This window comes from Mus musculus, chromosome 14, assembly GCF_000001635.26.
Source record: "Mus musculus strain C57BL/6J chromosome 14, GRCm38.p6 C57BL/6J".
In the NCBI taxonomy this organism is placed as follows: Eukaryota; Metazoa; Chordata; class Mammalia; order Rodentia; family Muridae; genus Mus; species Mus musculus.
The window spans coordinates 24,385,669-24,399,077 of record NC_000080.6 but is presented as its reverse complement, the minus strand read 5'-3'; the positions used below and the strand labels follow the sequence as shown (position 1 = coordinate 24,399,077).

Genomic DNA, 13,409 nt, shown 5'->3' with positions numbered 1-13,409 from the left:
GACAATATACAGCAAAGCAACAGCTAATATCTTACTAAATGGAGATTTACTTGAAGCAATTCCACTGAAATCAAGAACAAAATAAGGCTGTCCACTCTTTCTGTATCTACTCAATATAGTCATTTTTTTTCCATTTGGGTTTTCAAGGCAGGGTTTCTCTGTATAGAACTCAGAAATCCACCTGCCTCTGCCTCTGCCTCCCAAGTGCTGGGATTACCCAGCACTTCACCCAAGTGAAGGTGTGTTCCACCATGCCCAACTTCAATATAGTCATCTTAAGTTCTAGTTAAAGCAATAAGAAACAAAAGGAGATTAAGTGGGTCCAAATTAGAAAAGAAGCCCCCTACAGATTGGGGGAAACATCTTCCTAAACCCTGTATCTGACAGAAGTCTACTTTCCAAAATATATAAAGAACTCAAGAAGCTAACCTCCAGAAACCCAAATAACCAATTTAAAAATGGGGTACAGAACTAAACAGAAAATTCACAGCAGAGGAATCTTGATTGGCCTAGAAGCACTTAAAGAAATTTTCAAAGACCTTAGTCATCAGAGAAATACAAGTCAAAAGGATCCAGAGATTGCACCTCACACCAATCAGAATGGCTAAGGTCAAAAACTCAAGTGACAGCACATGCTGGCAAGGATGTGGAGAAAGAAGAACACTCCTCCAGTGCTGGTGGGATTGCAAATTTCTACAACCACTCTGGAAATCAATCTGGAGGTTCTTCAGAAAATTGTAATAGCTCTACCTGAAGACCCAGCTATACTCTGGGCATATACCTAAAACATGCTCCATCGTACCACAAGGACGTGTGCACCACCACAATCATCGCTGCCTTATTTGTAATAGTCAGAAGCTGGAAAGAACCCAGACGTCTCTCAAACCAAGAATAGATATAGAAAATGTGGTTCACACAAACACACACATGCTCACACACACACACACACACACACACACACACACACAGCATGGTCGAAACCTTGGGACTCTCTGGCAGGGGCCGGTTCCAGTGAGAAAAGGGTTAAGCCAAGAGAGCTGGTGCTCTAGTCCCAACATCATCAGTCAGAGTCACCCCTATAGGAGATACAAAAGAACAGACTGTTAGTCCCTATAGAAACAACAAACAGATCTTTAAAATAACACACAAGTGGGTGGTGAAAGCTAGCCAGCAGATTCTTCCTGTTGTACTGAGGAGAAAGCAAAAAGGAATTCAGCTGTGAGCCATGTAGCAGAGGGTCCACATCCACTCGTCCTTTCTAGAAATCAGCACAGGGCTATGGAGCATCTTCCAGGACCCCATGGCTATGACCCTTCACCTTGTCCACTGCTGGAATTCCACATCCACTTTAGTCTTTTCTTGTCACGATACTGATGAAAAATCTGACAGCCAAGGCACAGAGACAGGAATGGAATTATTGCAACACCACACAAAGCACAGGGACAGATTTACCATATGGACAGATAAACATATGGAAAGACTCAGACAGGAATGACTGGTGTCCAGACCCTTCTGGGTCTGTAGTCTTGGAAGTGTTGGGGTTCCCAGCTACACACCAAAATGTTGTGCCAGCAAGCATTTGAGAACCCCAAAATATCTCCAAGGAGAAGACTCCAACGTAATGGCATTAGGGTCTCTTTATTACAAGGTTGAGCTTGGGCTCTCCACCAGCACGGACACAGCAGGACAGGAAGGTGGAGCAGCCCTTGGCCCTCTTCAGGATAAGATTTTATAGGAAAAAGCAAGCAAGCAAGGGGATCTAAGACAACAGGAGGGTGATTTGAAGCAAAACCATGAAAAATCACAAATAGTCTGAAAGTACACCTGAAACAATCACAACAATCTTTGATTGATTGTTGTTAGGAAGTGGCAAGGGAGTAACTCTGGGGTATGGGCCCAGAACAAGCCATGGTGTCCTTCTTGGTACTTGGGTTTAGCTCTGGTGTAGCTGTAGGTCAAATTTTCAGGCCTGTTTTTAAATTTTTGTTTGTTTGTTTTTTCCAGACATGGTTTCTCTGTATAATCCAGGCTGTCCTGGAACTCACTCTGTAGACCAGGCTGGCCTCGAACTCAGAAATTCACCTGCCTCTGCCTCCCAAGTGCTGGGATTAAAGGCGTGAGCCACCACTGCCGGCTGTTTTTAAATTTTTAATATGGAGGCTAGTCCCAAGATGGTTTGGCATCTCAATGTGAGGGATCTCCTCAGCTGAAAACACTTAGTGTACCATGTATCAATCATGTAGAAATCTTACAATGTGTGATTCACTAAGCTCCTCTGATGGAATATGTTATGTAACAAATTAATGACATCATTGATCGTCTCTATATTTTAAAAAAATCTCTTATTTGAGGCATCTGAAATGCATTGGTCTTAATGATTACCATGACTCCAAAATGAAATAGCATTGGCATCTTTCCCTTACTCATGAGGAAGGTCAGGTAAGGAGAAGTTTGGCATTCCTCTGTCATCAAAAACAAACAAACAAAACAACACAAAAACCCCACAGCACCTGGAATCTGAGTCCTCAAGATGGTTGGAGAAGCGAAGGGCTCCACGATATCCAGCCAGCTAGCAGGTTCTATTCAGTGTAGGGCTTCACTTGAGCCAAGCTGAAGGAAAGGCTTACCAAGAAGGACAGCAGTCATAGGCTTTGCAAAGTTGTCCAGCCTGGGTCCTCTGCTCAGGGAACAATCTCAGGGGTCTGTGCCTACCAGTGGGAGACCCTAGAGAAACAGGTTGGAAGCCAGAACACAAGCCAGACATGTCAGCCAGACCTTATTCTTCAGCATGATAGAACCCGCTGCTGTGTAGAAACTGTCTACAGGAGAAGGGTCCTGGATGCAGCAGTATGATTTGAAACCAAAGGGTGGTAGAATGGATGCCACATGTACCATGTTTGGTGGGAAGAGGTGTGGCTAGGGGTGAAAGGTGATACCAGGGCTGGTGATACCAGGAAGGTTCCTAGGGGTGACGCCACACTCAGTGCTTTGCTCCTTTGGGCCATCACACTGGCCCATGCAAACAGAATGGTACACACTGCTCGCATGAACACACCTGTGCACTCCTCCAATCAGAGGGACACTTGTCAAGCACCCAACAGGCCATACCTCTCATCTCAAGTGGGTCTCAAGCATAATGGCCTGGGGTTTGCCCTGCTCCTCTCCACTGCTCTTGCTACAGTGCATATGTGTACTCCTGAGTCTGATCAGGCCTGTTTCCTCTTCATGGAAAATAGTGCAAGAAGCAGCTGTTTCTACATACCCATGTGCAACTCTGTGGAATTCCTAGATCACACTGGGAAGGCTTATGTCTATGAGATTGGAAATCTGAGCCAATCTTAGTTAATGGCCTGGACTCTTTGTTATGACTACAGAAATAGCATTTGAAAACAGAGAAAACAGGCATTTTCCCATCACTGATTCTTATAGAGTCCAGCCTTGTGGATGTAGAGAGAACACAGTCCTAAATTACAAATATCAGTTCTTGATAGGGTCTTACTATGTCAAATAGCTTTACCTTAATCTTAGGCCATACTTCTTCCTCCATGAACAGAGGCTAATAAATACAGCCCTCCATGCATAGCCTATTAAGTCTAATTTGAAAAGTATGCCTTGCATATGAAAAAATACTAGCCCAGGAATTCCTGATTTGGACCTATGTGTGGTTAGTGCACGGCTGCAATCTCAGAACTGAGAAAGCTAAAGCAGAAGTATCTTCAGCTGAAGAACCAGCCTGGGTTAAGGCATAAAACAATATCATCGTGAAACAAAAACATACTCAGTGGATGCTCTAAACACCCATGGCCACCCTGAGATCCTTAGCAACTGTAACTCAGAAGTCATGAAATCAACTAGGGAAACTCTCAATATCATATGTTCTAGAAAACATTGCTTCAGTTTTATCTTTTTTGGGTCCCTTTTTACCATATTTATACCTTTAATTATTGAACATATTTACGGAGGTACTGTGGACCTCTATGTACATCAGTCTTGACTCCATCATAAATATTTGCTGACCTCAAACTCCCTTCTTATGAAAGTCATGTGCCACTATATTAGGGCAGATTTCTGTTTCTTACAGAATAGACTGTTCCCTTATCAGAGGTGTGTAGATGACAACAGTGCAGGTCACCTCGACCAGTTGGGCATCATCATCATCATCTAGGTCACCTAAAGTAGGTTCCAATCTCAAGTGAGAATTCTACAGGTCAAAGGGGCTGGCTTGATTTTGGACTCAGCAGACTGTTGCTATTAGACACCAAGAAGAATATAATAAAATCAATAAGACAGACAGCTATAGAAGATCTTTCCAAGGACTTTGGACCTCACAAAGGTCTTCCCTCAATTACTGATTCCACATGGGCTCATTTACTTAAACTGTGTTTCAGGTTATGCTTTGAGGTCAGATTTGAGGACATGTCTCTATAGATTCTGGAGAAAACAAACAAACAAAACAAAAACAAAAAAACCCTAAAATAAAACAAACAAACAAACAAACAAACAAAACCCAAAAGCCCAGATTCTTCAAATGGAGCAAATATTAATGGTACACTGAATTACGTGTCAAGGAGGAGACATAAGGAGGGAGCTGATGTGTATCAGAGTTTGTCATACCTGGCGACTCAATGGGCTTGATCTCTTGCCATAATGCACAGCACACTCTAACTGAGAGCAGTCACATTACCAGGTTTCAGTGTGCAGTTGAAGTAGCCCACCATTTCTGTGTTTCCATCAAGGTGCCATGACACATTAGTAACAAATGTCTGCAGACAAATATAGGGCCAAGACCAAAAACATCTGTAAAAAGCTACTTTGCAATGTAACTTGGAAGGTCATTATATCGGTTGTGTCCTTAACACTGAGGCTCCTAGCTCTGTATTTCCTAATTTCTTTTGTACTCCATTCAATGCTTTTGTTTCCTGAGATCCTATACTGCAATGCTGGTATATTTCTCAATATTAAAATCATTCAGTCAATAATTATACTGTGTTATAGAGCACTGTATTTTAGGGGTAGCAGAATATATGAGAACAAGGATGTAGTATGGTACTAATTACATCAAAAAGTGTGGTTATGTGGATCAAACCATTTACTACACACAAGACAACCTCCACCTAGATATACTGTGTGGCTTGGAAATTGACAATTTAGCTGAGACTGCCTGGAAATTACAGAGATTAATCTCAGCCTGTGAGTTCTAGGGTTATAGGAGTGGAAAAGCACGTGGACAATGAAGATGGTCTTAAGATTGAAGAGTTAAACAATTTATTATTTGTAAAACATATTTTTTAAATGGACATTAAAACAGCAGTGATTTTTTAAAATTTTTTAAGATTTATTTTTATTATTTTTAAACCATGTGTGTCTACATACATGAATGCAAAGGCCAGAGGCATGGACCCCCTGGAGCTGTTGTTACAGGTGGTTGTGAGTCACCTGACGTGAGTGCTGGGACTTGAACTCAGGTCTTCTGGAGGAGCAATATGTGCTCTTAACTGCTGAGCCACGTCTGGCTGCTTCCTCTTCTTTTTCTTTTTTTTAAGGTGTGGTCCTGGCTTGCTACTAGTATTCACTTACTCTGTGGCCCGCCTTGCTTCAAAATTGAGGTATTCCTCCCTCAGCTTCCCAGGTGCTGGGGTTATAGGTGTGAGCTATGATGCCCAGTCTTTATTTTTAAAATGTTTTTATATATATGTATATATACAATTCCACAAAAATTGTTTGGAGTCACTCAGGTTGAGGTAGAAGAATTGCCAGTGATGATAGCCCATTCTATAAACTGAAACCTTGTTTAAAATTTTTTTCAAAGCTGGAGAGAAGGTTCAGTGGTTAATAGTACTTGCTGCTGTCCAGAGGGACCCAAGGTGGGTTTCCAGCATCCACACCAGGCGTCTCCAGGGGATCTGGAACTCTCCTATGGCCTTTGCATTGACCTGTGCACACGTGAACGTACCCTCCTACAGATACAGACATACATATAACTAAAGATGAAGGAAGTTTCTTACAGTTGGGTTTGAGCTGAGCTCGGTGGTGCACACCTTTAATCCCAGCACCTGGGAGACAGAGGTAGATAGATTAGGAGTTCAAAGTCTCCCTTGACTCCATAGCAAAAAAGAGAAAATAAATAATAAATTTAAAAGTTTACGTTAAACCCACCCAGTTCTAGCTGTTCTCCAACTACCTTGGATCCCTTCCCTAACTGTGTTTCTGATATGCCTCTAAGGAAAAAGAGATCAATAGCTCTCTATTTCTGCTGTTTTGTGTTGCTTTGTTTTATTCTGAGACAGGGTCTCTCTGTGTGTAGCCCTGGCTGGCCTGGAACACACTGTGTAGATCAGCACGGATGAAGCTTACAGCTACTTTCCTGCCTCTGCCTCTAGAGTGCAGAGATTACAGGTGTGTAGCACCATGCCTAGCCCAGTGTTGAATCTTTTCCAAGTCCTGGAGCTATGCAGAAGCTGCTGCTAAGCACACAGTTTGTTGTATAAGGAATTGTAATTTCTGCTGTCAACACTTATCAATTCACTACTTAATTATTATTTATTGAGTGTAAAATTAGGTTGAAAAATTAAGAAATTCTCTTAGTACTAAAAATCATACTGCCAAATATGTTGACTTATTTTCAATATGCATATTTTGGTGGGTGGTAGTGGGTAAATTCTGGGAGAGGAAACAGGGAGTTAGGATTTCCAGTGCCCTAATGTTGGGAGTCTCCTTCCCTGGCTTATGAGCAGGTCTGTTACTTATGTAAGACATGAAGCTGACAGATCTGCCAGAAGTTCTGTGTGGCAAAGGGCAGCAGTCCTTCTCGTCCTTTTGGGAAATGAGCCCCTCTTGCACCATTCAGGGTCCTGTCTGAGTATCATTTGCTTTGACTCCACTGTTGTGCTCTCTACTGCTCCACTGGACTGAATGGCCGAGCCTTGCGGCTGCCTGCCCTTCAAAGGAACCCTAGGTTTCTGTCAGAACCCTGTGATTGACACTCAGGATTCAAATCAGAGGAATGGCTTTCTCTGGAACAGGAGCTGTGTGTAGAAATCTCCTGATGTGAACTGTGCATTGAGGGACCTCCCCTGAGCTCTCTGTCATTTGTAGATGAAGCTGCATGAGTCACCCCATTCATCACTTGGACACACTGACTCCACATTGTCTGGTCCACTACCCTCACAGTCTTATAGCACAATATACTCCACTTCAGCACTGCAGCCAAAGGCTGGGCCCAAGGTGTGGTCAGAAGAGGTGCTCCTGCCTGTGGTATTATATGTGTGTGTTTATGTGTGTGTTTATGTTCACCTGTACAGGTGGCACTACACTCAATGTAAGATACCCTGGAGACAGGGCTACCGGAGGTGGCTGGATCTCAGTCTCTGTCTCTCTTCTTTTTCTTTTACTGTATCAGACATTTGATTGACAAAGTGCGGGCCTTAATTAGGATCAAATTTCTATGTCTGTTGCTATGGCCTTTAATTAAAGTTACACAAAGTGGCCCATTCTTGTCACTCTATACATATGGGACATATGTATATCTAGAACATATGTAATATATAAATATATAAATATATATAAAGCATTAACCTCTGCCCACTTGGTTTAGGATGGAGGCCTTTCTGTTGAGTGGAAATGCACCTTAGCTTGGTGCTGCCAGCAGCCTGCAGGCCCCAGCCCTGTTGAGATGAACACAGTTGACAATAAAGGAATGAGTATCATTGTGGAGTCGCTTGCCTGCTTCTCTCCCTTTGCCTCTATCCTGCATTCCCCTTTTCAAGCTTGCCTTTCTCTCCAGCTTTTTCAAAAAGTGTTTGGAGGCTGCCCACAGCGATCAGAACATCGGAGGAGAAATAACTGCTTAGTGAAAGGATGTCTGTAGAGCTGCTGGATTCGCTTGGCTGTTAGGGGGCTTGTGTAGCACGTTCAAGACACTGCTCCATTCCTTAGTTTCTGAAGAGAACATACAAGCACCATGCCGGAGGCCCTGTGTTCCACTTACTGTGCACAAAACAAACATCTTGTCCATCTTGGAGGGAATGAAAAGTAGTGACCTCAACAAAGCCTCGTGCCCTGGCTCACAAGGCAGCAACACCAGTGAGCAGTTTGGACACTGGAGTATTTTCAAAGGTATTTCTTGCCCCTGTACTTCCAGCCTTCAATCCTGGCCTTCAGGCTGAGTGTCACTCTGGTGTTGAAGACATCTGCCAGGGCTTGCATTGGGCTTACATAGTGAATTCAGAGGCAGCTGGGGATACTGGTGATCCTAGTATACACAAAAGTCTGGTTTCCATCCCCAACACCCAGGAAGCAGAGGCAGAAGTTCAAGGTCATCCTTGGCTATGCATCAAGTTTGAGGCCAGATTCATACATGAGTTTCTGAGCCTGTACCACAACAAAATCAACAGCAGTGATTATAAAGAGCAAATAGGTTTACCAATTTTTGAAACACCATAACAAGAACATATAACATCCCAATAACAATATCAAAACCAAAATATCCAAACCCCAAATCCCCAAAAATTTTAACACAAAATTAAGTTAGGCAGCATTCTATTACTGCAGATTTAGTAGCACCGACATGCAGCCTGTGCGTGGTCTTCCACACTTATTGGAAGGGCAAACCCACCAGTTCTCTCAGGAGGAGTTCTCAAAAATCAAAGGGAAGCAGACCCAGAAGAAGACTGGTGGCTCCCGGGCTCCATAAAATCAGGGCCTATTCACACTGAGGAAATATACTATGTTAAAGCAAACCCACCCAAGGGATTCTGTGGTTTCAGTGGATGGGGCTCAGCAGGGGGCTCCTGATACAGCAGGTCTTTCTGCAGGACTCTCTCTTCCTGGGCTGTGGCCAGTTCCATCTCCTGCTGCTACTTATCAAACCTGGGAAAGGAAGGAAATTAAGTCACTGGCTTGATAGAGACCTGCCATGATAGCTGTCAGGCTGCTACCTCCCACCACCTCAACTGTACTGGTCACTCAACATGGATGGTTAACCTGAAGCCATTGTTTATACCCCACACAAATAAGACTCACACAGTAGCTGGGGCTGCAAATATTCAGAATCTGATCAAGGTACTGTATATTCTCTTTCTATTAGAAAATATAGGACTTTCTCTTGGAGTCCATGAGAATCATTTGTAAAGGTAGCGACCCATAATCAACAACAGATGAGCGATATACTAGTTATTGATGGTGAGTTAGTGATGGATCATAGCATTCTATACAGACAGTCTTACAACATTGGTACCTGAACGAGGGCATGAGAATAGCTCAGTCCTCCTGCACAGAAGGCACCATGTACTCAAGTAACACACACAATAGAGCCTGTGAGGCAGGAGCAGCAATTCTCCAGTGGTGTCTCTGAGAACAACGGCCCGACATAGTCTCTGGAAACAAACAGAAAGCTCAAGTTCCTCAGGACGAGAGATGGGAAACTGTATCCTGGCTCTCTCTGGGAGTCAGTTGTAGAACACTCCTGTGATGGGTCTAGACAACCCCACAGCAGAGGCATCTGCATGGGCTCATCTTGGAAACTCTTTAACCTATTGTTATCTACAGAGCCCTTTTCACAGAAAGTGGTAATCAATGTCGAGAGCACCATAAAAGGAGTGGAATCTGTTCTCTACAAGGGATGTTCCTAAACAAACTGTAATTTCTGCCTGAGAAGGAGGTGGAAAATTTCAGGAGTTGGGAGAGAAAAGGCAGATTTCTGTGAATTCAAGGAAAACCTGCTCAGAACATAGATAATGGAGGTGACAGAAGGCAGTCACACTGTCGCACACACAGGGAGTAAGAGTTGTCTGCTCTCCTGCGCAGAAGCTCTTAATAACTAGACTAGCACAATACCTTGAGGGATTCTTTGCATGGTAGTGGCTCTTAGTCTTACTGATGGACAGATGTCCATATATATATAGGACTCAGGTGGCTCTACTATCTCCTTCCAGACTGGGCTCCTACTTCACCTGAAGGTCCTCAAAGTGATGCTGCAGCTTCTATGCTAACTCCTTTTGCTTGATGGCCATCTTCAGTTTCACCACATACTGCAACATTTCCTCCATTCTTTCCATGTGCTGTCCATTAGAAGATGGTGTCCTTAGTGGAGGGTTATACACGGGCATGCACAGACTTCCATAGAAATGCAAACGGATATAGAGGAATACAAGCTTGCTGCTCAGCAAAGCAAAAAAGAATCTTCTTCCCCAGCAAACTTCTGGGGAAGTAAGAAACCATTTTTTTAAGTTCGAGACTGACAAGAAAGAAACTCTATGTTCTCCTCCAGCCAGTGCACACATGCATGAAGCACTACACACACACACACACACACACACACACACACACACACATTGAGCAAAAGGCAACCTCATGTGAGATGAGCATGGGAGTTCAGACTAAGTACACCAACTCTGTCTATCCATGGGGAAATGAATCTACTATGGAGCATACTGTGCACTGTGCTTGGCTAGACTATATAGATGTGATTTGAGAACTTTGTTGCCTGAATGTCCAAGTCTCAAACAACTCCTGAATCCCCTTAAAAGTCTTTCCTCAATCCATAATTATGTAGTCAGGTCTAGAATTGAGTCTTCAGGAAGGGAGAACTCCCCAGGAACTCTCACAGAGAACAGAGCTGAAGAGTTGCTACTCAGGTTTCTGTCAGTATGAAGCAAGCCTTAGGCAAAGAGAAGAGACCTCCTTGGTTTCAGGAAGAAAGGAAGAAAGCCATAGGACATGTAAATAGACAACAATGAGAAGCAGTTATTTCCCAGTTGCACTAGGCTCTTCCATCAAGCAGATTCCCACCAGTGATGTCCAATAACCCCTGTCATGTAAATGATTCACAGTACTCAGAACTCATTCAGCACTCTATGCATCAGCAGGCCATGTACAGGTAGGAAACATTATTTGCCTATCTCCCTCCCTAGCTGCAACTTCACGCAGGACAGAAGGATCTGCTTTCCAATAATTCATTTTCCCAGAAGAAGCTAACTTCCCAGAATATTTGTGCATAGACACAGACATAAACCATCACATTAATGTGCTGGGTGGCTGGATGGGAGTGTGGATTAGAAAGGTAATGGGTGAAAGCAGAGGTGGGTCATAGAGTAGACAGAAAGCCCAATGGGAAATGGTGTAAGGCATTAACCATACCCAGATGCCTCTCCATGCCTTTTGGTGCTGGGTCTATGGGTTACTGGTATCTTTCTGTTGCTTCTTATCATTTGACTACAATTTTGCCAAGTGATGCTGCAGTAATGCAAAATCCTCCTTCATTTTTTGGTTTTCCTCCCTCAGTATTTCCAAGTTGTTCTTCACCTGAAGAACAGGTTTCTGGAAACGACCTCCACACAGTAAGCCCCTGGCAGTCTCCTCCTGCCAGCCCTTCTTCAGGGCCCCAGTAACCCCAACAGGACCCAGGTTCCCATGAAGACCTAAGAAAGAGACGAATACAGCCATGACAGATACACTCAGAAGACCCAAAGCAAAGAGAACAGCAAAATCAGAAGAGAGTAATCCTGAATTCCCCAATGCCAATAAAAATCCAAGTCCCTTGATTTAAAGTGGAATCTCTTCCTTTCTTGACTCTTCAAGGTTATGGGGAAACATCAAGAAAAGTGGAGGAGAGGGTAAATAACCCCAAGGTAGGAGAGAGAACTAAGGGCGGACATTCTTTTCAACTGTTACACGGCAATGAGTGCAGTACAAACACGCCTAAGCACCACAGACCCAGAGATGTCTGAAATTATTATAATCCTAACAAATAATCTTTATCCAGTAGCAGAGACTAGACATTTTCTACCCTTAAACAGTATGTCAGCATTTTTATCTAGACACTGTGTGTTTAATGACCTAGCAATAAGAATAGGAAATTCTTCTGCAGCCCACAAGCATCGTTTTGTAAAAGTAACCTTCTGCGGGTCAACAGCATGCGAGCAATAAACAACAAATTCACAGTTGGGTACTTATGCAGCACACCATTTTATAGATAGAATAAAGCCCTACAATCTGGGCTCCTGCACATGGTCCTGAGGCTAGCTCAAACCTGCTAGGACAGGATGCATTCTGCACTGAAGAATGTACGAGATTAGGACAGAGACCATCATGCTGGAACAGCATTGCTCCAGTTGTGTGACAGAGAAATGTCCCCTGCACAGACTTCAGCACCAAACAGGAAGCTGTGTTTCCTTCAGACTAGAGCTGAGAAACCACAGCCTGGCTCTCTCTCTCTCTGGGAGTCTGATAGAGACCATTCCCTTGAGGGTTCTGATCATCCCTGCAGCAGAGGTATCTGCGAGGGTTCATTCTGGAAATTCCTTACACCATATAATCCATTGAACTCTTCACAGAACTGGGTAAACATGGCTGAGGGCACTGTTAGTGGAGTGGTTTCTGTGCTATAAAGGGAATGTTAGGAATAAACTATGACTACAGCCAAGCATGGAGTTGGCCACATTGAGATCCCTTCAAACTGGAAGCAGAAGCAGGAAGATTTCTGTGGCAACAAAACCAGCCTGCTCAGAACATAACTAGAGAGCACAGAAGGCAGTCACAGCAGCTCAGTCATACAGAGGAGCAAAACTATGGTTTCTTCCACCGCAGGACATATCGGCTCGACCAGCAAAACTGACACAGTTGCTCTTTTCCTGGCAGTGGCTCTAAGAGTTGCTGATGAGCAGAAGCCCATAAAACACAGAGATCTAGGTACAGTGGGCACAGTGGGGTCCATATTCTCCTTCTACTCTGGGCCCCTACCTATTCCAGAGGACCTCAAAGTGATACTTTAGACTTTCTGTTAAATCCTTGTCCTGGATCCCCAGCTCCTCTTCTTGGATCTGCCCTCCAGCAATTCCTCCATTTTTTCACGATCCCCTTCCTTAGAAGACAGTGTTCTTAGAGGATGGGTGGTACACAGGCATGCACAAATATTCATACAATACAAGCTACCTACTCAGGATCCCAAGACCTTGCAGCTAAGCCAGACAAGACAAAAGCCTCTACAGCATGCTTCTGGGGAGCTAGGACATCATGTTTCAAGGTAGGGATTTACAAGGAAAAGACACAATGTTTTCCTCTAGCCAGTGCACACAGGCATGATATGCCACACTGCAGACAGACTTCAAGCTAGATGAGTATGGGAGTTCGTAGTAATTACACCAGGCCTTTCAGAAGAGGTTTGGACCTCTGGTAAGCATCACTGGGGAGGTACAACTGTGTGGAAAGATTTGCTTTGCCAGGCTATGTTGAGATGACTATGGAATATTTTACCCTGAATGCCCACCTATGCAACCCCCATTCCAAGACCTTCAATTTGTTCTGACATCCCTGCTCATATAGTCAGCCCCAGACCATAAGCTCAAGGAAGAGAGAACTCTCCAGAAGCATTAATTGATAACAGGGCTGACAAGCTGCTACTTTTCTATCTG

At 43.7% G+C, this 13,409-nt stretch overlaps 1 long non-coding RNA gene across 1 annotated transcript; it reads right to left on the bottom strand.

Annotated features, from left to right (window-relative positions):
• Nucleotides 1-7,268: 7,268 nt before the first annotated feature.
• On the bottom strand, nt 7,269-9,061 carry Gm41108. The gene is made up of 3 exons (XR_874407.3): nt 8,744-9,061; nt 7,988-8,370; nt 7,269-7,930 (listed from the first exon to the last, which is right to left on the bottom strand). It is a non-coding gene; the product is annotated as a predicted gene, 41108 (long non-coding RNA).
• Between the last annotated feature and the right edge of the window lie 4,348 nt (nt 9,062-13,409).